Consider the following 26,133-nt stretch of genomic DNA (forward strand, 5'->3'; position numbering starts at 1 on the left):
GATTGGGAGGGAGACAAACCATAAGTGACTCTTAATCTCACAAAACAAACTGAGGGTTGCTGGGGGGAGGGGGTTTGGGAGAAGGGGGTGGTATTATGGACATTGGGGAGGGTATGTGTTTTGGTGAGTGCTGTGAAGTGTGTAAACCTGGTGATTCACAGACCTGTACCCCTGGGGATAAAAATATATGTTTATAAAAAATAAAAAAAATATATTAAAATCTTAAAAAAAAAATAAAACACCTGACAAAACTGTAAAAAAAAAAAAAAAAAAAGAAAAAAAAAAAAGAAAGCTTTCTGCTTTTCACTTGTGTAGGATTTATTTGTGGATTTGTCATATATGGCCTACAGATTTCCCCTGCTATTCAAAAGTTCCCTTTATGCCATTTTGCTTTTGCAAAAGACCTACATTAGTATCTGTTTTTGCTAACCAAAAGATATCCAAAGAGGGTTTCTGCTTTTATGAAGTAACAATTGCTTCTTTGCTTTATGATCACTTTAACTTAAGAAAGGTCTCCCGGCAATGCTCTACTTTTGCAAACTGGAGGAAACCTGCCTTTATGTTAAGGTCCATTCCTTCTATCCCCAATTTATTTTTTTTCTTTTTATTTTTTTAAAGATTTTATTTATTTATTTGACAGACAGAGATCACAAGTAGGCAGAGGCAGGCAGAGATAGAGGGGGAAGCAGGGTCCCTGCTGAGCAGAGAGCCCGATGTGGGGCTCGATCCCAGGACCTTGAGATCATGACCTGAGCTGAAGGCAGATGCTTAACCCACTGAGCCACCCAGGTGCTCCTTTTATCCCCAATTTATGATTATACTTCAATCTCCTTCATTAGTGATCCATTCAAGTTTTCTATTTCCTCTTGATTCAGTCTTGATAATGTTGTAGGTTTCTCAGTACTTATCCATTCCTTTTAAGTAATCTGATTTGTTGGCAAAATTGCCCATAGCACTCTTTTCTGAACCTTAGTATTTCTAGGTATCAATTACAATGTCTTCTTTCATTTCAGATCTGAGTATTCCTTTTTTTTTTTTTTTTTTTTTGGTCAATTTTGTTTCTTAGTTGCACTGATCTATTCTATAACTTCCTAGTCTCTATTTCATATTGATTCCCATCACCTGAGTTATTTCCTTCTTTAATTTGTCCTTCTTTTTCTAGTTTCTTGAAATCTAAATTTACGTTTATTTGGGATATCTTTTCTAATTGTAATCGTTCATCACTATAAACTTCTGGGAACTGCTCTTGCTACATCCCATATGTTTTGATATTTTGTGTTTCCATTTTCCTCTATCTCAATGTATTTTTTGATTTCCCTTTTGATTTCATCTTTGACCCACTACTAGTTGTTCACTAGCATGTTAATTAATCTCTATATGTGTGTGGATTTTCCAGTTTTTCTCTTGTAATTGATTTTCAGTTTCAAACCATTGTGGTTAGAAAAGATAAGTAACATAATTTCAATTTTTTAAAACATTTTTAGGACTTGTTTTTTGGCCTAATATGTGATCTACCCTGAAGAATGTTCCACATGTGCTTGAGAAGAATGTGTGTTCTGTTGCTGTTGAATGGAAAGTTCTCTATGTGTCTGTGGCCAGTTAGGTACAACTGATCTAATTAAGTCTCATTTTGTCCTTATTGGTTTTGACTTGATAATCTATCCATTTTGAGTATAGAGTAACCCTATGGTTAATGTCTTGTCATTTCAAGATTTCTCTCAGAGGGAAATGCTCTGTGTGGAGCTATATATTTGTTGCATGTGTGGGAGGATAAAAGCTCAGGAGCCTCCTATGTTGTCATCTTGGTCTGGACTCTATCACAACTTAAACTATTTTATAATAAAATGAGACAAAGGGAAACATCTGGGACTAATTTTCAGATAAGCGTCCAAAATAGATGAATGGAATGCTTTTTTGTCAAAGCTAAGAATAACAAACTCATGTGAATAATTACATGTCCTGGTGTTAAAAATGGAATTCAGTCCAAAAGGCGCTCCAGTTAAAACTCCTGCAGGATTAAATCTTCACATAATCAGACAGACGTTTAAAGGAAAAGCCACTGAAGGTGTAAGCTGGTTCCAGCTTTGTCTCTATCCACTGTGTGGTGACAGCAAATTATCTTTGACATTTACACCTTAGCTTTCATCTCTATCGGATAAAATCATCTCTAAGACAGCCCCCAACACTTCAATTCCAGGATTCTCTGATCCTGAACATTGGAAAGCTCAGTATCAAGGAGAGATTTCCTGAGGCATGTGATGTGTCAGTGAGAGCAGCTGTGTCCACACTGGGAATACAGATGGGGAAGCTAACCTCCATCTGGAAGTGGCAGGCTCCTCCCCAAAAGAGCCCCACCTCCATGCCTGGGTGGCTGCACCCCTCTCCCTATCAAGTCTTGAACATTAAGGTAACACAGATACACTTGATCACAGACCATTAAATTCCATGGCCAGCAAGCCCGACACAGGAATCACTAGCAAACACTGGAAGGCAGGCGTGGCAGGCCGACTGACATTGTCCTGGGCCAGAGTGACTCCATCCTCTCCTCTCCAGCCAGAGTTCTCGGTTTTAAGTAAGTCTCTATGTGGTTTCAAACAGCTCTTTTATCTCATCTCATCTTTATCTCATAGTTATCCCTTTGGATATGCGTGTGGTGTCATTCGAAGTATTAAAGTAATATCAAGACACTGGCTAGATAAATTCTACCAGATAAAGCAGGGCCACAGCAGGCCCTCAGTTGACCAGACAACATTAATATGATCATGTACATATCAGGAACCCATCCCAAAATGTATCCCGCCAGCCATAATCTCAAAAAATCCATCCATAATCTGACAATTTATCACCACCTCCAATGGTACTACACAACCCAAACACTGTCACCTTTTGCCTTCCTACATTTTATCTGTATTTGACTCTTCGTATCATAGCCATGTGCTCTTTTAAGATAGGAGACAGACCATAACATTCCCTTGCTCGAAATTCTTATCAGCTTCTTAACTCACTCAAAACACACGTAACTCTTCACCATGGGCTAAAAGGCCCCTACTGTCTGGCCATGAACGTCTTGTCACATGTTCTTTACTTCTGTCCCTCCTCTCTGCTCTAACCATTGCAGGTGTCAAACTCTCCCACAGAGACAGGGCACACTGTCCTGTCTTAGGGCCTCTGCTTGACTACTTCCTCCTACCAGGACCCTGCTTCCCTCATTCACTGATTTAAATTTCTGCCACATTTTGTTCCTGTCCCTGCTCATATGTCACCCTATCAGGGCAGGCTACCTATCTAACATAGAAGTTTTCATTATGTCCCTTTAACTTCCGTTTCATGTTTTTTCTTTAGAGTATGATAGGATGTTATAATCCCTATTTCCCGATTGTTTGCTCGGTCTCCTCCATTGAATTATAAGTCATAAAGTCAGGAACTTTGGTTTCATCACTGTATCCCACATGATGAGAAACAGCACCACACCAAGTAAGTACTGAATGTGCTATGAGAAAGAATACCCTTATTTTTGTTACTTAAATGTATTTCAGCAAATCAAAAAAGGAACTCAGTGAAATGAATCACTGGTCCAAACTATAAACATGCATATTTTTTTCCAGCAGAGCTGGAGTCAATAGAAATGCAGCCACATTTGAAAAGGTGAGAAACAGACACAAGAAACCCAGATAGGAAGAACCCAAATCCTGAGTACTAAGATGCAGTGTTTTCACCATTCTCACCACCATTTGCACACTCTTCCAAAACAGTGCTGGTGGTGATAGTGGTGGTGGTGATTGTGTGTGTGTGGGGGGGGGGGGGGGGGGGGGGGGGGGGGGGGGTGGGGGGGATGGGGTAGGGGTGGTGGTGGTGGGGAGGTGCAGGTGACGGTGGTGGTGGTGGCAGTGGCAACAGTGGTGGTGATGGTTGGTGATGGTGGTGGCGGTGAAGGTGGTGGCAGTGATGATGATGGTAGTGATGGTGGTGGTGGCAATGGTGGTGGTGATGGCAGTGGAGGTGGTGGTGGTGGTTTTCGTGCTGGTGATGGTGCAGGTGGTGATGGTGATGGCAGCAGTGGAGCTGGCGGTGGAGGTGGTTGTGACTAATGATAATAGTGATGTTTTGCTTTCAGAATTAGAAACCATGTACAGCAATACTTTAATACTCACTGAGAGCTTGTAGTACACACATATTTGACAGTTTCTGAGGTCATTTAACTCTGGGTAAATCTGTGACTTCAGTGGGTAATTGCAAGGAACTCTGAGTCTTCCTTGTATGATTAGTCACTAGCTGAGACTAAATGTCCTAAGTGCAGATTTCCCATTTATAAAACTGAACAGAAATTATTTTTCTTAGTTATATATGGTGTTTGGGGTCATCAAACAAGAAGACTGATAATTAGTTGCATAATTTAATATCACATCATGAAAATGGTCCAACCTGGCTCCCACCTGGGACTGTCTGGTGAATGGGCACAGACAAGTTTTGGTGAAAATCTCTATTTAGTAACGTGTTCTCAGTGATAATAGGATTATTACTTTCTCTTGTGATGCTAGAAATTTTAGCTCACCTCATAAGTATAGTGATGGATAATACACCTGAGTGCATAAGGAGTAAAATAAAGCATGTAACTTCCTTCTCTTTGCTGTATTTAAAATAAGTAACTTTTCAGGGAAGTTTATATGAATTTGTTTGAAGAGTATAATAATAGATACTAAGGGCCTTATCTCCTTATGTATTCTTAACTTTTCTTTTTTTAGATATATTTATTAATGTACTTGAGAGAGCATAAGCAGGAAGGGGAGAGGGAGAGAGAAACACAAGCAAACTCCCTGCTGAGGGCAGAGCCCCAGCACAGGGCTCGATCTCACAACCCTGAGATCACAACACAAACCGGAACCAAGATCAGACACTTAACCAACTGCACCACCCAGGCGCCCCTGTACTCATAACTTTTCTATACATATCCATGATTTCTTACTGCAAGAAACTGCAGTTCCTTCTGTGATGAATGAGAACTCTCCTTGGCAAGGAAGTTTTCTGGGCACATACGCAAACTGCTAAGACGATGATTAAGGAGCACAGTTCTCAGCCGAGGATGAGCCTGTTCCTCATTCTACAGATATACCAGCTCACTGCAGTCCCGAGAAGGTGTGTGAATCAGTCACCCCTGGAAGAAGCAGTCACTAGCTTACCTGTACTTGACTCATTCCTTTCCTTACCCAAATGACTCACCAGCACAGTGCTGCCTGGATCATTGCCAAAATAAACAACTTGCACTCAAATTTGTGTCAGGGTCTTTTTTGGTGAGACCCAAAGACCACTGGTAGTACACATGGCATTAGAAATCAGATTTTTAGGATGGAGTTATGAGATCTCTCAGAAAATGCTAACAAGGTTGCCACTGCTGATGGAAAGCTGTATGGCGTTAACCTATGATTTACTGGAGCAATGAAGTTCTAATACTCAGCTCTAATGAACTGGGATGAGGGCTGAGATAAGGAGCCACGTTTGCCCTCACAGTATCCTCAGGCCTATCATATTTTAAGCCAAAAGTAACTGTAAACTAGAGCTCTTAAACCAACAACAGCAAAATAAGCGAAACAAAAATACAGCCTGAGGCTGGCCTTCTAACTCAGTGCATGCTGTGTAGTACAGAAGGCCTCTGTGGCAGCCTTGAAAGAACTTCACCTCTACTTACAACCAAAAAGTAGAACATGTTACACATGAAGATGACGACTTTATCGCCAGAGTGAGACAAAAGGCTGAACTAGCTGTAGTAAGTCACCCGTGCGAAAGAAGACTGAGATGGCGACATATGGCAGGGGACATCTAAATGGCTGCTTCTGAGAAGCCCAGACAGCTCATGAAAATAGGATGGCCTGGTTCTAGCATGTACTTTATCACCTGGAAACTTCTTTCCCAGTGGAATATTGGAAGTTTGGAAGAGCTTCACTAAGGTACAGCTAAGATGAGATGGCTGGCTTAGAAAAGACACCTGTGAGGTTGGAGTCCTGTGCATCTGGAACAGAAATACATGGGTCAAAAAACCAAAGGGAGGTGGTTAAGAGTGGCTCATCTCATGATCATTCTCAGTGACCCAGCACATAATCCATACTTCCTGTCCCTCTAACATTAGAGTCTATGAAGTCAGGGTCTGTCTTAGAGGAAGGTTAGGTGGGGGACATTCCTCCCAGAAGAGACTTGAGTTCTGATAAACACAAAGCTGTGACAACCACTGAGTTATCTGAGCTTCTCTTGCCAGTAGAACCATAGGGGGCCAGGAGATACAACACTATACTACAGGAAGCAATGAAACCTTCAGGTCACGAGACAGGACTGTGGCAACCAAGGGCGAAGATGTGTCTGTCTTGAGCTCAGGAGACTGAGGGGGGCACTCATTGGGACATCCAACCTTGGTGATGACCTTCAGTGGGCAACTGCAGAAATCATGGTCTGGAGGAGCAAAGACCCCAGATGTTCGTATACTTTAAGGAGGCATATCTTTTTATTTTTTTTTAAAGATTTTATTTATTTATTTGACAGAGAGAAATCACAAGTAGACGGAGAGGCAGGCAGAGAGAGAGAGAGGGAAGCAGGCTCCCTGCTGAGCAGAGAACCCAATGTGGGACTCGATCCCAGGACCCTGCGATCATGACCTGAGCTGAAGGCAGCAGCCCAACCCACTGAGCCACCCAGACGCCCCTAAGGAGGCATATCTTGATTACTTTGCTGAGCAAGCAACCAAGATGATCAGATGTGTTGATGCTGGTTGAGGTAAATCTGGAATCTGGTATGAAGGGAAAAGTGATTATTAACAATATAATCTAAGCTAACTGCAATTGGGAAAAATGAGTGAAATATGGGATCTGTGTTGTTTCTTAAAAGTCTACGGAATTTTAAAATTACTATTTCAAACAGAAAAAATGTTTAAGTGTATATGTCAAATCTTGATGGGCAATGATGTTAAAGCAAAGATGAGATGCGAGGAAGAGAATGTAAGGCACAGATGCATTGAGGAGCACGAGCAGAGGCCATAGAAGAAATCATGTTTTCATTCGTATCCTCGCACTGATTTGTCTCATGTTGGACTCTATCAGCTGCCTCCAGCTGGAAGCACATACTCTGTCCATGTATAGGGCAGAGGGGAAGCACCAGGAAGTTCATCCTCTAAACAACCTACCACAGGGCAACTGAAAAATGCCCATCTACCCTGGCTCTCCTGCTGCCTAGGACAGCACTAAACAGGTCCTCAACCATCACCCAGGGATCACAGCGGTGGTGACCCGATCACCTACAACAGTAATGTGCTCCTTAAACACTGGGTATTGACTTCCTTCCTTTCCATCACTATGCATTTCACATTCAAAGCCGAAACTTCCTAGAACCACTTGAACAAACCACCTGTGTTCAGACCTTTATCACAAATCTCTTTCAGGGATTGAAGCAAAGACACGAATGCAATGAAATACTCTGAGGGTACCTGGTTTTACCTCTAATACTTCAGGGAACATTTGCCGTATGAGACGAGCATGTTTTACTGCAAAGCACATTAGGAAACACAATGAAGAACACAGCACTGTGGCTTTATTCCTACGTCCAAGCAGGTACATGGGAGTCATGAGTACACCCGTCCTCTGTGAAAGGTCCCAGTTTTGTGGAGACTTGGGCCACTCTGAAATCTGCAATGCCTGCCAGCTGAGCCACCCTTTATTCTCAGTCCCCGAAATCTTCAGTCACCATGACGGTGATCTCTGCACTCTCTTGAGAAACCCACAGGCTGCCCAGGAATCACTTCCTCTGTGGCCCACCCTCTCCTGAAAACATGATCCCAAAGGTATCTCCAATGTTGATAAAGGGAATAGATCCTCATTATTTTTGCCAGTGTCATTATATTATCTCCTTCTTTTATTCTTTCTGTCCAGGCCAAAAAGCTCCTTATCGTGCAAAATCATTCCTTCATGAGATTCTTGTCCCACTAAGTCCCGCAACCCTAAATATCTGCATCCATCACCATGAATTGGTCTAATTTCAAATAATATTTCATCGAATCCATAAAATTATAGGGTTGGAGAGACAACTGATTTCCCTAGCATACGGATGAGGAAGAGTGCAATTCTGACCACCGGGTTTATGAATGAAGAGTCTGACGCTCACAGAACTTCAGGGACCTGGGTAAGGTAGGACAGGAAGTTAATGACAGAGCAAAGACCTGGACAACTTGGTTTTGCTGTGTTCCATGGACAAAAGACAGGAATGTAAAAACAAAGGAGTGAATGACATGGCACACACATGCAAAAATGCAGTACTTTTTTTTTAATCTAAGGCAATCAAGAAAGAGGACAGCTATTAATTAGTCAAGATGTAATATTTCTAGTTGCACTGGTTGTAAGACTCATACTGATTACAAAGTACATTAAGCTGTACAAAGGAGCATGTTAGAACCATGACACTTATAGGATGTCACATCCGAGTGACACACATAGATTACTGGACCCTCACAACTCCTGTCACTCTGCTCTATTATGATATTAATTCCTTGTCCATACCAGTAACTCAATACTAAACTACTTGGGAATCGTTTCTTTACTCTTTTTAAAGAGTCCAGAAAAGTCTTACCTCTTATTTTGCTACAGGGGAAAAAAAAAAAAAACAAACAGAAACAAAAACTGAACTACTGGTTTACACATTTATTTTGTGTGAACATTACCTGCTGTACTTATTAAAACACAGATTCAGGGCCTTCACTCAAAAGATTTGATTCAAGGGATGCCTGGGTGGCTCAGTCGGTTAAGCCACTGCCTTCAGCTTAGGTCATGATCCCAGGGTCCTGGGATTGAGTCCCACATCGGGCTCCTTGCTTGGCAGGGAGCCTGCTTCTCTGTGCCTCTGCCTGCCAATCTGTCTACTTGTGCACTTACTCGCTCTTTCTCTCTCTATCTCTGACAAATAAATAAATAAATAAAATCTTTAAAAAAAAATTGATTCAGTAAATCTGGGATTGAGACCCAGAATATTCTTTGTAAGAACCACCTTGGGGATGCTGCTGGTCTTCAGACAATGCCAATGATGACTGGCTTCACTGTCCTTTTATATATGTATTTTTTTATATTGGTATTTTAAGAGTTAAAAAGTCATATTGTATGACTAAATCATCTAACCGCACGTTCTATAATTTATACAGAGTTTGAGGACATACCAATCTGTTTTCCTGCCATAGTAATAAAAGTTGTGCTACAGGCAATGGTTTTTGCAGTGTGAGTGATAGCCTGAGTAGAATGGGATATAAACTGACAAAAAGTGCAACCAAATTTGAGCCTGGAAAGTGCTGAAGCATCACTATGGAGAGGAACAACTCTGGAATGTCAGAGCAATGAGCAATGAGCAATGCAGAGAGGAAAGATGCTATTGTACTTCTGCCACATTTCTAGAAGTAACTCCCAATACTTCCATTCATTCATGATGACTTACTGAATGAATACAATGTATTCAATATCTTGCAAGTACGATAAGTAACTTTGTCTTATTTCCCACCTAAGATATGCAAAGGGAATTACATAGTGGAAACCAGACTGTCAGTAGAATCACTGATCTAGGGTGGGAAAGGGAAAGGGTTCACCTCAAACTCTAGGAGACCCAAAAAACAAAGAAGTCTCTCCTCCACAAGGAAAGATACCAGCACACTCCTTATGCCTTTTAGCCTCCCTGGACACCTGCCTGCACCTCCCCTTGCTCCCCCACACACATACTTTCCAAGACCACAGCAAATGATTTGCACTCATTACATTAGATGAATTCATTATTTTTTTTTTTAAAGTGACAAGTAGAATGCAAAATGGGTTGGAATAATTTGGTCATGTCTCCAGAGTGAACAGTATAACACAGCCTTTTCCATTTGCCATATCATCAATAGTTCCAAATGGTCTCCTATTTATAAGGTCCTCATAACTAGTGCATGAATAAGAGACTTAGTGACAGAAAGTTTAACAGTTTTGGAGTTAGGAATAAGATAGGAAGAATGGAAGTAAAGGAGGGAGGGGAGGGAGGAGGAAAAGGGAAGGAGAGAGAAAGAGGAAGCAAACACCTGGACTGAGTCCTAGTTAGGTCATATGTTCTAAATAAGTTCTTGAGAAACTGAAGACTCATAACTTCAGTCTCTGCTTCTTAAAAATAGCTGTTTTCCAAGTTTGTTATAAACTTTAAATAAGTTCAACATAGCTATCATCTGGCGGCATTCTAATAAGAGCAATTGTTTCAAGCTTTATGGTAGCATAAAAATATTAAATAATATAAGATATTTGGTGTATATTAAATACTTACTAGCAGAAGTCTTTCTAATTATTTGATCGGATGTTGGACCACTCCATGACTTTCATCATTTGTCTTTTTATGTAATCTAAGTGTCTCTTGTATATGTCACAGATCATTTTAAAATTCCTTCTCAGAACTTCTGCATTTTATCAAGTAAATTTAATCTATATAAGCTTTTATTAGCAATTATCCAGACTATTTCTACCTTATTTTATACACTCCTTTAGTACATATTTATTTTTCTTTTTAGGCTTCTATTGGATTTTTTTTTCCCTCAGAGATGAAGAACTTTAGTGTTCATATCACACTGCATAGCAAAAGCATCATGCTTCTGTTGGTTTCCCAGGCCCTGCTGAGTCCCAAGGGGCCAGTAGGGAGGCATCGTCTCTATGCTACACATGCAGTGGGCTTGTGCCACATCTGAGGAGCACCAACCATGGGGAACCCACCTCTTTTCTAGAAGGCAGTAAGCAAGTCTGCTCTCTCTCCTGGAGGGGGGCTACTAACTCATTTCTCAGGGTTTCCTACTGCATATATAACATTGAGACATAGCCCCAAGAAAGAGCGGTTGGGTCTTTGTATTCTTGGCATGACCAGCAATTATGTGCAGGAATGCTCAGGGTCTATGGCAGTTTGCCTTCCCAATATCTGACCCGACATTTTCTTGGTTGAACTTGAATATCTACATAAGTGCATCACTCCATCCGCCATTCTGATAAATCTGACCAACAGACTGAAGCTATGTTTAATTTGTCCTGTATAGAATATAATTAAGGCTACTCTCAACAGAAGTTCAAGTAGTAATATTAGGCCAATGCATAGTATTGGCTTCAACCATGTTGCCCAGGGCCCCAAACTTCATCACTTGTGAATAAGCCTCCAACAGGGAGAGTTGGTCATATTTCAGACATCCCAGGATATAGCTTAAGTCAGCAATCGGTGATCAGAACACAGATGACCCGTATTGGGAGGACGGGTCCTTATTGCTCACCCGGGCCTACAAGCTGTATGCAATGGGCTCCAGGAGTGTGTGCCTGGCTGTCTGCCCTGGGGTTGGGACTCAGAGATGAAACTGACTGCAATTAATCACAAGTTACCATCAAAGCCATTGCCCTAAAGCTGTAAGGTCTCCAAAGTTCCAAAAGAGTTACATTAGACAGATTCTAGCAGCATGACTGGTTGCATGAGTTGGGAGACTATGTCCTTGCACTTCCTCTTCTGCCTTCTTCCCAGAATCCTCTCTTTGAAGTGTCTTCATCAGTGATATCTCACAAGGGCTTGAGGGAGTCATGCCTGACTGAAGGAGAGAGCCAGAACACCACGACCACCACCATATTCCTCCATACTTGGCTCTTTTGTATTTTGCCTGGATCCCACTTATATAGATGCTAGGAACAAGTATCTTGACCAAATTTACTAGTTTTTTAACTCACATTAGTGAACTTAATTTTTATGAAAACCTTTGCAAAATTCATTAACTTTCACCTATTTCTGAACCATTTTATTCACACTTTGATGGACTCTTCATCATTTTCATTATTTTTCAGGTCTCTTTTCTCTATCATTATTGACAGTCATGAGCAGAAAAAAATAACATAAATTAACAGTATCGTAAGTGTGAAAATGTGAACTGAAAATAATGGATAGTGACACTGCACATTTTATTAATAGCATAAAGAAAATCATATAAATAGCAATGCACATTAGATATTTATAAAGTGTAACCATCTTCAGTTATGTATAATTTATAAGCAATCAGAAAAGCATACTACCCAAAAGAAATATTTGTAGCTATTATTCACAAACATTACATTTTACCATATAAAGTAAACTGTTTATAGAATTTTGTTTGCTTTTAGAAGCCTCCTCAAGTATATTTTGTTGTATTTTCCATGCTATGATTTCTGAAAATAAAGAAAAATCTCATTCTGTGTACACAGATTTTCTTCATGGTAGTGTTAAACAGGTCTCAAGTCCTAAAATAGCCAATAATAATTTTTTAGGCAATAAGCAATATTAAAGCAATCTTATTTTCTCTCATATTTGAATGGCCAGTTTGTGCAAGTTTTCTGGGTGGATCTTGCATCCAAATACCATATGGTTTCTTCCATCTTTATGAACCAAAGTTTCCTTTTCCTTTTTTTAAAGATTTTCATTATTTATTTGAGAGAGAGCAAGCTAGAGAGAAAGAGAGATCATGAGCAGAAGGGACAGAGAGAGAGGGAGAAGCAGACCCCATGCTAAGCAAAGAGCCCAATGCATGACAGGACCTTGAGATCATGACCTCAGCAGAAGGCAGACACTTAACCAACTGAACCATCCAGGGCTCCCCCAGTTTCATTTTCTATTGAAACTGAAGTTGTTACTATTTTCTTTTTCTTCAATACTTTTTTTATATTTCAGCAAGGGTGGGCTTTTTCCATCATATTCTTATAACCCCCTTTATTAAAAAACTTGAACCATATTCTCTTAGGACAAAATCAAAGGGTAATGGGGGTGTATCATACACTGTTATTCTCACAAAGATCTTTCCTCCCAGAAAATATCCAGCAATGTGTTCTATTTTACCCCCAGGGTAAGGCTCACAGACAACCTACAACATTCTCTGAAAGGCTGGTGCAGGCACATGTTGATTTTAGGGTCTGATTCTATCTTTTTAGGTCCCAATAATTTATCTCAGTGCCCTCTTCACTATTTTTGTAAGGGCTACCTGTTTACCTAATCCAAAGCGTTTCAGATAGGCATCCTGAGTAGGTACACATAAAAATATTCTTGCACTCACTTACATTGTTTCAAAATTTAAATTACTATCTACATTACAGAAACAGAGAAGTAGATATAAAAGAACCTTAAACAGCATTTATTTTAACATTCTCATTTTACATATAAGACAACGGAATCACAAAAATACAAGTGCTGTTTATTACCAGATTTGGAACATGAATCCATGCTTCTCCAAAAGCAGGGTCATCACTCTCTGGACTAAGACATGTGCTTTCATGTGCTTTAATCATGCATGGCAAGGTCAGTGATAGCCACTAAGCACTGATTTTAGTGATGCAATCGTACACATGTATCAGTGCAAAAGTGAGAGAGAACACTTGCTGGAAAACAAGAAAAGAAAAGCTCTTATTACATAAACCATTTTGTAATACCACTAACAATTTATAGGACAGTAACACAATGTAAAAAGAATTCAACAGACAGTGATGCCAGCAAGATGGTAGACCAAGAAGTTCCAGGTCCTGGGGCGCCTGGGTGGCTCAGTGGGTTAAGCCACTGCCTTCGGCTCGGGTCATGATCTCAGGGTCCTGGGATCGAGTCCCACATCTGGGCTCTCTGCTCAGCGGGGGGCCTGCTTCCTCCTCTCTCTCTGCCTGCCTCTCTGCCTACTTGTGATCTCTGTCAAATAAATAAATAAAAAATCTTTAAAAAAAAAAAAGAAAAAGAAGTTACAGGTCCTAATTCCTTACTTAAACATTAACACACAGACAACCAAGACTGAATCATGAAGAAATAAATCTGAATAAATCTATAATTAAGTTTGATTCAATCAGTATTCAAAGCCTCTAACATAGAACCACCCAGGACCAAATGGTGTCTTCAATGAATTCTACCAAACATTTAAAATAGGATTAAGTCAATCTTTTTCAACTTCTTCCAATAGACTGTTTGTATCCCCCCAAAAGTCACATGCAGAAATACTAACATCCAATGTGATGGTATCAAAAGCTGGGGTCCTTGAAAGGTAATTAGATCATGATGGTGGAGACCCTGTGAATGGGATTAGTTCCTTTATAAAAGTGGACCACAGAGCTTCCTCATCCTTCCATTACGTGAGGACATACTGAGAAGGTGCTGGTTATAAACCAGAAAGAGGGCTCCTGCTAGGCACTGAATCTTCTGGCACCTTGATCTTGGATTTTCCAGCCTCAGGAACTTTATGAAATAAATTTCTGTTGTTTACAAGACACCAGTTTATGGTATTTTTATTATAGCAGTCTGAACTGACTAACTCCTTCTATACAGCTAGCATTACCCTGCTATCAAAGCTAGATAATGAAAAAACAGCAACAAAACTACAGACCAAATACTTCTCATGAACACTGATATAAGAATATTCAACAAAATACCATCAAACCAAAATTCCAGAGTATATTAAGAGAACTAGTCTCAAAACCAAGTAGGATTTAGTCCTGCAACGCCAAAATAGTTTAGCATATGAAATTCAAACAATGACATACATCACATTAACAGAATGAAAGCAAAAAACCCATGATTACTTCAATTGATGAAAAAGAAAAACAAAAACCTTTGCCAGAATAAAACAATCCTTCATGATAAAAGCACTCAACAAACTAGGAAGAGAACCTTCTAACATAAGAAAGGCCATATATGAAAAACACATGCAACCATCACATTCAAAGGTAAAAACCTGAAAGCTTTTCCTCTAAGATTAGGAATAAGGCAAGAATCCCCACTCATTCCACTCTTACTGAACATAATAATGTAAGTCCTAGCCAGAGCAATTAGACAAGAAAAAGAAATAAAAGGTATCCAAATAAAAGAGGAAGAAGTAAAACTAACTTCGTTCACAAATGACATATCCTTATATAAAGAAAACCCTAAAGATTCCACACAGAAAATATCTGCTGGAACTAGTAAACAAATTTAGCACTGTTACAAAAACAAACAACCAACAACAAAAAAACCCCTCACATGTATGGTAAAATATTTGACAATGGTGCCATGACCACTCAAAGGAAAAGGACTCTTTTCAACAATTGGTTTTAGCTAACTGGATTCCCTCATGTGAAAAAGAATGAAGTTATACTCTTAGCATGTACCACATACAAGATGACTCAAATGAATCAAAGGCTTTACCTAAAGAACCAAAACTATGAAGCTTTTAGAAGGATACATAGGAGAAAAGCTCCACTACATTGGATTTGGCAATGATTTCTTGGATAAAACACTAAAAGCAGGGCAACAGAAGAAAAAAATAGATAAACTGGATTTAACAAAATTAAAAATATTTGTGTATCAAGGACATAATCAAGAGTAAAAAGGTACGGGGCAGCTGGTTGGCTTAGTGGGTTAAAGCCTCTGCCTTCGGCTCAGGTCATGATCCAGGGTTCCCGGGACTGAGCCCCACATCAGGCTCTCTGCTCAGTGGGGAGCCTGCTTCCTCCTATCTCTCTGCCTGCCTCTCTACCTACTTGTAATCTCTGTCAAATAAATAAATAAAATCTTAAAAAAAAAAAAAAGAGTAAAAAGGTAACCCATAGAATGAGAGAAAATCCCTACATATAAAATAAAGGATTACTACCAAGAATATAGAAAGATCTCCTATAATTCAACAACAACAACAAAAACAACCTGGTTAAGAAACAAAGGACCAAATAGACATTTCACTAAAGAAATGATCAACTAGTGTATGAAAAGATGCTCAAAACTGGTAACTGATAATTGATAGGGAAATGTAAATCAAAACCGCAATGAGGTACCACTTCATACCAACTAGGGTGGCTATTACCAAAAACAAACAAACAAACAAACAAAAAACAGAAAATAACAGGTTTTGGTGATGACATGGAATAACGGAAACTTTAAGCTGGTGGGAGGTAAAATGGTGCAGCCACAGTAGAAAACCATACAGTGGTTTCTCCAGAAATGAAACATAGGCTTACCTAATACTATCCAACAATTTCTCTTCTGGAATTTCAAAATAAGTGAAAGCAGGGAGTCCTCTGGGTATCTGTATACACGTTCATAGCAACATCATTCACAAGAGCCAAAAGGTAAAGCAACCTAAGCATCCGCTGACAGATGAACAGATAGACGAAATGTGGTATATTCATCCAGAATGGTTATTCAGCCTTAAGAAAGAAGATCTGACATTGAAAACACTGTGTTAAGAGTAAACCATTCCCTAAGAAATAAGTTTTACATGCTTCTATTTATATGAGGTGCCTGGAGTTGGTCACTGGTTCATGGGGAAGGAGTTGCAACCTGGGAACATGGAAACATTCTGAAGCTGGATGGCAGTGATGGTTGCACAACAGCATGAATGTACTTAATGCCACTTAATTGTACGTTTATAAACAGATAAAATGGTAATTTTTTTATGTAAGTTTTTCCACCAACAACAAAAAACTGCAACATCTATTTCAAAGTGTTACACTGTAGTGTGAAGGAGCCTCCTTCATGCATTTGGAGATTTCCTTGAAGGCTTCATGTGCCCCAGGTCATTTGTATATCTTGACAAAGTGCCTGGTTTGAACTGAGTCCAAGCTCCTAAGACATAAGGTTCAGGTTCAAGAGTTATAAAAAGAACAAGCCAAGAAACAAGTTGTGGATACCTACCATGGAGTAGGCACTATATTTTGTAGTAATGATACATAAAGATAAAGTGTTAGCACAAAATGAGCAATGTTAGCACTATTTTCCATAAAATATGGTACATGCCAGGTGGGACCCCATGCTCAGTGTGTGGAAGGAGAGGAGCAAATATTGGTTTTCTGTTCTGAAAATGCCAAAGATAGCAGGTAAGTACAACTATTCAAAGTACTGCAGATATATTTCATATTTTTAAGATGAAAACTATATAGTTGTAATAGTTAAACTCTATAAAGCAACTTCTAACTGCTGATAAATATCTACTCCATTAAAGTGTTATAAGAACATCAAATGGAAATAGTAGAGATGAATGAGTATCAATTAGGAACAGACACGATTAAAACATTTCTTGTTTAAAGTTTTCTTGCATTTGCACATCTAATAGGTTACTATGGCAACTCAGTTATCTTGAGATACTTAGAGATTAGATTAAAACACCATACTGTTGAAAATCTACGTTTTCACTTTTACTAATTATACTTTTAAAAAAAGATGACAATTGTTGGAGACTAAATTTTTTTAAGAAGACAATATTAAAACATGTTCTTCACAGGTAAACAGTCTTCAAGATCAGTAAGTTCAGAAAAAGAAATGATGAAAAATGGCCTCCCCCAAACTCTTATCACCCTAAACAGTTCTCACCCGTGTGTGTGTGTGTGTGTGTGTGTGTGTGTGTGTGTGTGTGTGTGTTTGACTGGGGTTGGGGAAGTAATTACAAACTAAATATTACAATGTGAGATGTGACATATGGCTTCTGAAAATTAGAAAACAGGTAAGAGGAAATCATCACAGCTTTGATAAAAAACTTCTCACTGAAGCCCAGGAGCACTTGAATTCAGAAGAGCCACACGGATTTAGGCTGCTGCAGGTACTGTAAGAACACCTTCTGAGAACCGTTCGTGACGGCGGTCCCCCAGCCTCTCTTTGCTTCTTGGGGCTGGGAACAAGACAGAAAGCCCCACAGCTGACAGCAGAAGCAAACGGGCACAAAGTTCACACAAGCACGCGTGATCGTCTCGCAGCCGAGGAAATACAGCAACCGAGCCAACAGGAGACATGAGGCCAGAAGTGGACAGTGCCCCCAGCTCCGAACGACATCCAGGGGTCTGCTGCTTATAGGCTACCGCTGGCATATTGCAAACTTCCTGCCTGGTGTTCAGAGCCACGCCAGCTCAGGGAGGACACAACAGTCGCTTTAAAACTCATGTTAGGAGGATTTATAATCTTTGGACTCCTTTCCAAGTGGGAGGCCAAATGATTCAAACTGTTCAGCTTTCCGAAAACAGAGGGAAATGCAGGACTTGCAGGTTTTCTGCTCCGAACAGTTTAGCAGTCGTGTCTTCAATCAGACAGGTCTTGAGGTTTCAGCACCAGCAAGAGACTGCAGGGCAGTAACTATAGGGTGGTGAGTGAAGCTCATGGTGATACACCTGCACCTTTACTGTAAACAGTGGGCAACTTCATCAAGCTACTACCCTGTCCCTGACCAGCATCCATTTGCTGCCTACAAACTTTTATTTACTTGACATGAAGATCTTCCAAGAAGCCCCTTTTCTAGTCTAACGAATGTTTAATTATCACCACCAAAAGTTAAGGGGTTTTCCTGGCAAGTTTGGCTGCTGATCCCTAAGGTGTCAGATTCTAATAGAACCACCTCCAAGCCTCAGTGGCTTCTTCGAATATAAAAGTCTGTTCCTGACTCACAGCTGACCCCAGGAACCAGGCCCCTCCAGCTGTTATCTGCACCTTCCCCGCCACCTGTGTCCTTTTCAGCCAGTGCCAGGGTCTTCCCCAGCCAGGCCTGATGTCACACTGCTGTCCCCATCTTAGGTGAAGTCTAGACACAAGGGCCTCACCAAATGTGACAGGACAGTAAAACGTGCTCAGCTGTGGGCCTGAGGCTCAATTCATAAATGTCTATTTGTAATCAACTTAGGCAATTTATCTCTTCATAGATCAACATTTTCAGTTCCAGAGTTTACTTTCCTTGGGAACAGGACAAGAAGGGATCTGTCTGCCCTCCAGGCTCGTGTGCCGGACCGCACAGGTAGGCTGGAACCCTTGACAGCACACGTTTGCCTTTAGCCCTCATTGCTCTCCCCTCCGCTGCTCTCACCTCCCACTACAGACTGTGCCACAACACAGCCCTCCCATCCCCACATCACTTCCAGTTCATCCAGGTACCCAGCCCAGTTCAAAATGGGTGAGTCCACTGTTTCATGGTCTCCAGGATGACCTCCGAGCTGATAATACGATGAATGCTAAAGTCTTGGTGGGAAAGAGCAAAGTGTTCCTCATAAAATGGACCCTAAATCCATTGGATCATAATCACTGGAGGTGTTTGTTAAATTTGCAACATCTAAACCAGGAACTGGGAATTAGAATCTTCAAAAACAACTGAAATCAACATTTTAAGAAACACCTCGAGGTGACTCTACTACACATCAAATTATAAGAACCAAAGGGTTACCCTTACATCTTCCCTGATAACATATCTGGGTCTTATTTACAGTGAGTCACTGTGTGTGTGTGTCAATGACATGGGGGAAGAAATGGAGCATACTAGCCCCCAACACCATCGCTGTTGTTTTTCTTTAGGTCGTCCTTTGCTGACCTCCTGGGCTTCAGCTCTAGGGCTTGAAAGAGGAGGAAGAATCACCTGCGGCCATCCTTGAGGGGTAAGGGGTGATCACCAATGGCCCATGATTTAATCAACAGGGACCTTGCACTGACGCTTCTGTAAAAAACCCTCGCTGAAGTTCAGTGACGACCCTGAATTTGGACCCAGTTACTTAGTCTACAAACAGTAACAATACTATTTAACCAGTTACTACCTGAAAGCATTGGATATTGACCTATGGATTGACAATCTGTTTAAAAGTTGCAAACTGACAAAAATCCGCTTTTTTCACTAAGAAAAAATGTGACAAAAATCAATAGGAAGACAAGCAGATAAAAATTCACAGTTTCAACATCTGCGTCTCTAACCTTTGAGCATCTGAGGATGTCATTCAGTGCCCTCTGTCCAACCACTGGCCTCTAACGTCTCCCGGGGACACCACATATACCACAGCCTTCCGGCGGCATCACATCCGGCTGTCAAAGCTCCTTCACACAGTCTCATGTTACCCTACTTACCCTATATGTGGAATTTTGTTTAGTCTACTTTACTCTAAAATTCCCTGACAAAATGTACCTTTTAAAAAGGCCTGGTTCCTTTGTACCAGGAATAAGGAACTATTTCCAAACATCCCCTGGGTTTATTCCAGGGAATTACCTCCCTACCTCACATATTTCTGGAGCATGCTGATTTCAACCTATTTTAGTAGGCAGAGCAAAAATAGTTTTCTTACATGCCAAGGTCTATCAATCAGGAGTGGCTCAACAGGGTGCTGGGGTGGGGTGGGGGGTGATCTACCATATTGCGTGCGTCTGGGAAGGGCCAAGGTTGACTGGACGTCCGTTCTGTGTAACTTCTACACTGAACAATTCAGACCCACAGGGCTCATAACCAGTTAGAATCGGGGACACCGAACAGTGAAGCAAGCTTTCATTTAAATTCACATCATAAAACCCACTGTCATAGATTGTCAGTGATGTCTGTGCTCAAAGGATACTTGAATTGTTTGTTATGATTAAACCACAGGAGTTTCATTTGCTTCTCTCAGTCCTTCATTCTCTTGGTCCATGAATTTCAAGTGGATTTTTGAAAGATCACTTCATGAAGGCAAATGCAATGTTCAAAGCGCCTCTGGGTGCCTTCATAGGGCTGTTCGCATGCCAGATATACTTAGGATAGCAGAGGTTAAATAAATAGAGATTTAGCAAGTTCAGGTTTCTCTGTTTTCCCAGGTTTCAGTTGTTCAGCAAAAACCATCATTAAAGAAGCAAGCAACCACTGCTGATGAAGTCTGAGCAGTAACAGTTCATAAGAAGAATAAAATCAATGAGACAGTTGGTCAAAGAAACATGTGAAGTTCAATGTTAATACAAATGCCGCAAGGGGTTAGAGACATTGCAATTCAAGGGACTGAGGACTTAAAGTACGAAACTTTTTTGAATTCTCTGGAGGATTTGTTACAAGGAAGAAGATTCCTCATCCACATTTCTGCCAGGCATATATACTTCTGTGAAGACAATAATGCCTGGAGGAAGACATTAGATTTTTAATTTTTCTATAATTTGTATTATATATCATTTCATATACTTAACCACCTAGGAAATATTAGATAGGCTTCAAATGACACTAAATAAAATAAGTGCACTGTTCTTGTCGCAGAACTTTAACACTGTCCAACTAACAACATCCAAGAAGCAAACATCTCTTGAGTTTTTTGACAGCGCTAAATGTGAACTCCACTCCTAATACAAAATTTAAAATGAGCCAGGATGTCCATTCAACTTCTTCATAAATAAACTGAACACTCATAAAAAACAGCAGACCACAAATAGTGGTCAGTACTGCAATAAACTGAGAAAGATTTCCCATAGTGTCCATGTGTCTTCATGACTCGAATAAATGACTCCTTAAAAAATAACAGGAAAGAAAATTAAATTATAAAGCGAGAATAATACCTGTTTTCACAGTTTAGAATATATGTAAATGCATATATATTTTAAAAATGTGATATTCAGGATACCTAGCTAGAAAAAACAAAACACAACATTAAGCAGCTTTATAACTTAAGTTTTCAAACAAAAATTAAATATTATAACATATCTGATAGAAAATACATTTTGTGGAAGAGTCATTTAACAAAGGTATTTCCTCTAAGTGACCCCCTAGTGACTGGGAACTAAGTTCTAGAGATACACAGACCGCAAGGCTAAGGCCAACACCCTGTTACTGGTCAGGGGAATGACGTTTGAGGCAGCTGTCCAGGCTGCAGCAGGAAGGACCCCTTTCTCCCCAGCAGCACCTGGATTTCTGAGGAGGAACCTGTGACTGAGGGGTTTGAGAGGAAAGAGAAGGAGGCAGTCAAGAATACCAAATGGGCTTCCTATTGTCTGCTTCAGGAGGTTAGCAGGACTGCCCATGGGCCTCTGGATATGTCACACTTGCTCTCACGCCAGGCCCAGTGACACCCCAAAACCCCAGCTGCCAAGGCCAAAACACCCCCTACTCTGCCACCAACCAAATGCATTCACAAGAGCCAGCTGTTAGAGGAGAAACCACAAACGAGCTACAGCGCCACCTTCCAAAATAGAAAAGAAAGGCTTCTAATGGCCAGCCTGTTGAACAGTAAGATCCAAAGTAAACATAAAACGCTACCTCAAAGGCTAAAGCAGATGTGCATGTTTTCAAATACCACAAACAATCAAGGAAATACGGTATCACAAAAAAAGAAACTAATTCTCCAGCAACCAAACTCAGAGGCACAGAATACCACACTCTGACAAATAACTTGAAATAGCTGTCATGAAGAAATTCAACAAGCTGTAAGAAAACTCAGAAAGGTCATTCAGGGAACTCAGGAACGAAAGTAATGAACACAGCAGTTCTTTACCAAAGAGATTAAAATTATATGGAAGAACCAAACAAATTCTAGAATTGAAGAATTTGATAAATGAGATGGAGAATGAACCATGAGTAACCAGGCCGACCAGTTGGGAGAGAGGATAAGTGACTTGGAGGATAGGAATAGAGAAATAGTTCAGTTTGATGAGGAGGGAAAACTAAGATTTTAAAATAGTGAAGAAACCCAGCAAGAGCTATCAGTTTCAATCAGAAAGGTCAAAAAGGCAAATATAAGAGTATCTGGTATACCAGAAGGAGAAAAGGGGGAGAAGCAGACAAAAGAAATAATAGCTGGGAACTTCCCAAACCTGGCAAGAAATTGGTATGATTCCACAAAACGACTAAAACAGCCTATTATCTCAATGCAAAAAAATCTTTTCCAGAACACATTATAATGAAAGTGTCAAAAACCAATGATCAAGAACCTTCCAGGCAGCCAGGGAAAGGAAAGTAATCTTGCAAAAAGGAACCCTAGTAGGCTTTCAGCAGATTTCTCAGCAGAAACTCTGCAGGCCTGGAAAGAGTAGAATGACACTCAAAGTGTTGAAAGATATAGACTGCCAGCCAAATATACTTTGTTTGGCAAAACTACTCTTCAGATATGAAGGAGAATTGAAGGCTTTCCCAGATAAAAGCTAAAGCAAGGTTACTATCATGAGGCCTGACTTGCAAGAAATGCTAAAGGGAGTTCTTCAAACTGTAAGGAAAGATGCTAATCAGCAACCCAAAAACACACTCTGCTCTGCTATAGAACTAGAAAACAGTAACTGTATTAGCACTGTTGTCACTTAACTAAGGTATAAAGGTTAAAGGAAAAGAGTATTAAAACCTACAGCTACTATAATTTGTTAACAAATTCAGAGCATAAAATCAGTGAACTGTGGCATTAAAAACATAAAGGGGAGGAATAAAAGGGCCGAGCTTTTATATAGGAAGAAAGAGAAGCTGCTTTCAGCATAAAATGACCTGTTTTATCTTGGAGATATTTTACATAAACCTCATGGTAACCACTGCAAAAATTCAGACTAGATTCACAAAACCTTCAAAATGAGGGTGGGGGGGAGAGCACTGAGCAAATCACTATGAAAAAGAACTAGAAGGCAAACAATAAGATGGCAGTTGCAAGTCCTTACATATCAATAATCACTACAAAATAAGGACTGAATTATTCAATCAAAAGGTATAGAGTGACTTAATGGATTAAAAAAAAAAAACTAAACTAAAACAAGACTCAAGTTTATGTTGCCTAGAGAGACTCATTTCAGCTCTCAACACAGAGGTTCAAAGTGAAGAGATGGAAGAAGATATTCCATGTAAATGGAAATCTAAAAAAAAGCAAGGGTAGCCATACTTATATCAGAGAAAATAAACTTCAAGCCAAAAACACTAATAAGAGACAAAGAAGGCTGTGATGTGATGATAGAGGGTTTGAAATATCAACAAGATAAAACAATTGGAAACACATACCCACTTACCCCTGCGACACCTAAATACAGTAAGCAAATACTAACAGGTATGAAGGGAGAAAGAGACAACACTACAAAAGTACTAGTGAACTTCAATGCTCCACTGTCAGCAATAGATAGATGATCCAGACAGAAAATCAACAAAGAAACACTAGAATTGAAGCACATCTTAGACTAAATGGTTTAAATGACATATATACATCATTCCAACAAACAGCAGCAGAATACACATTCTTCTCAAGTATACATGAAACCTTCTCTAGGATAGATCTTATGATAGGACACAAAACATGTTAGCAAATTTAAGGAGACTAAAATCATACTAAGGGTCTTTTCTGACCACAATGGTATGAAATAAGGATCAGAAAAAGGTGGGGGGGGGGGTGTGGCTGGCTCAGTCAGTGGAATGTGCAACTCTTGACATTGGGGTTGTGGGTTTGAGCCCTACTTTGGGCGTAGAGCCTACTTAAAAAAAAAAAAAGTGAAAATTCTACAAATAGAAGGAAACTAAGGAACACATTTCTGAACAACCACTGGATCAAAGGAAAAATCAAAATGGAAAAAAAAATTATCTTGAAACAAAGGAAAAGGAAATATATCAAATCCTATGGGATGCTGAAAAGCAGTTCTGAGAAGAAAGTTTATACATTATAGTGGTAAATGTATATATTAAAAAATTAGAAAAATCACAAATTAAAAAGCCTGATTTTATACCTCAAGGAACTAGAAAAAGATCTAAGTCCAAAGTTAGAAGAAAGAAGGTAATAATGATCACAGCAGAAATAAAAGAAATACAGACCAGAAAAACAATGGAAAGGATCAATGAAATTAAGAGCTCATTTTTCAAAAAGATAAACAAAATGGACAAACCTTTTGCTAGACTAATTAAAAAAGAAGACTCAAATAGATAAAATTAGAAATCAACTGATACTACAGAAATATATAGGATCTTAAGAGACTATATTAATAATTATGTGCCAAAAAATATAACCTACAAGAATGGATGAATTTCTAGTAACACAATATATACAAAGACTGAATAAAGAGAGGAAAAAAATCTGAACAGACCAATAACTAGTAAAGTAATTGAATAAGTAATCAAAAATCTAACACAGAAAACTCCAGAACCAGAAGGCTTCACTGGTGAATTCTACCAAATATTTAAAGAAGAATTAATGCCAAGTGTTCTCAAACTATTCCAAAAAAATGAAGAGTGGGGAACACCTCCAAGTTCATTCTTCTTTTTTTTTAAAGATTTTTATTTATTTATTTGACAGGTAGAGATCACAAGTAGGCAGACAGGCAGGCAGAGAGAGAGAGAGAGGAGGAAGCAGACTCCCTGCTGAGCAGAGAGCCCAACGTGGAGCCTGGGACCCTGGGAACCGCAGGACCCTGGGATCATGACCTGCACCAAAGGCAGAGGCTTTAACCCACTAAGCCACCCAGGCGCCCCCTCCAAGTTCATTCTATGACACCAATACTACCATGCAACCTAAGCCAGAAAAGAACCACTACAAGAAAGTAAAATTATAGACCAATATCCCTGGTGAATATAAATGCAAAAAATGTCAACAAAATATTGGCAGACCAAATTCAAGAATACATTAAAAAAATTCAAAACAGATTAAAGCACATAATAATGATGATATACCATGACCAAGCGGGATTCATCCCTGGGATGCAAGAATGGTTCGAACATACACAAACCAATCAATGTAATAGAGCACAATAGCAGAAAGAAAGATTAAAAAATCATGTGATCACTTGGCATCAGGGAAATACAAATCAAAACCACAATGAGATATCACCTCACACCAGTCAGAATGGCTAAAATCAACAAGTCAGGAAATGACAGATGCTGGCGAGGATGCAGAGAAAGGGGAACCCTCCTACACTGTTGGTGGGAATGCAAGCTGGTGCAGCCACTCTGGAAAACAGCATGGAGGTTCCTCAAAATGTTGAAAATAAAACTGCCCTATGACCCAGCAATTGCACTATTGGGTATTTACCCTAAAGATACAAACGAGGTGATCCGAAGCAGCATGTGCACCCGAATGTTTATAGCAGCAATGTCCACAATAGCCAAACTATGGGAAGAACCTAGATGTCCATCAACAGATGAATGGATCAAGAAGATGTGGTATATATACACGATGGAATACTATGCAGCCATCAAAAGAAATGAAATCTTGCCATTTGCGACAACTTGGATGGAACTAGAGCGTATCATGCTTAGTGAAATAAGTCAAGCAGAGAAAGACAACTATCATATGATCTCCCTGATATGAGGAAGTGGTGATGCAACATGGGGGCTTAAGTGGGTAGGAGAAGAATAAATGAAAGAAGATGGGATTGGGAGGGAGACAAACCATAAGTGACTCTTAATCTCACAAAACAAACTGAGGGTTGCTGGGGGGAGGGGGTTTGGGAGAAGGGGGTGGGATTATGGACATTGGG

At 39.9% G+C, this 26,133-nt stretch overlaps 1 protein-coding gene across 9 annotated transcripts in view; it reads right to left on the reverse strand.

Annotated features, from left to right (window-relative positions):
* ZWINT (ZW10 interacting kinetochore protein) overlaps positions 1-26,133 on the reverse strand; it is a 70,577-nt gene that overhangs the window by 28,387 nt on the left and 16,057 nt on the right. For 2 of the 9 annotated variants that reach the window (XM_059397430.1, XM_059397436.1), the window contains exon 9: positions 13,133-13,397. The exons of 1 other annotated variant lie outside the window; for it this stretch is intronic. The gene's annotated coding sequence lies outside the window, so the exon portion shown is untranslated. Of the gene's footprint in view, positions 1-13,132; positions 13,696-15,983; positions 16,188-17,146; positions 20,838-20,870; positions 21,219-26,133 lie in introns of those variants that run through there. 6 more of the 9 variants (XR_009403925.1, XR_009403923.1, XR_009403924.1 and 3 more) reach the window with 6 other exon arrangements.

The sequence above is a fragment of the Mustela nigripes genome, chromosome 4, assembly GCF_022355385.1.
Source record: "Mustela nigripes isolate SB6536 chromosome 4, MUSNIG.SB6536, whole genome shotgun sequence".
Classification (NCBI taxonomy): Eukaryota; Metazoa; Chordata; class Mammalia; order Carnivora; family Mustelidae; genus Mustela; species Mustela nigripes.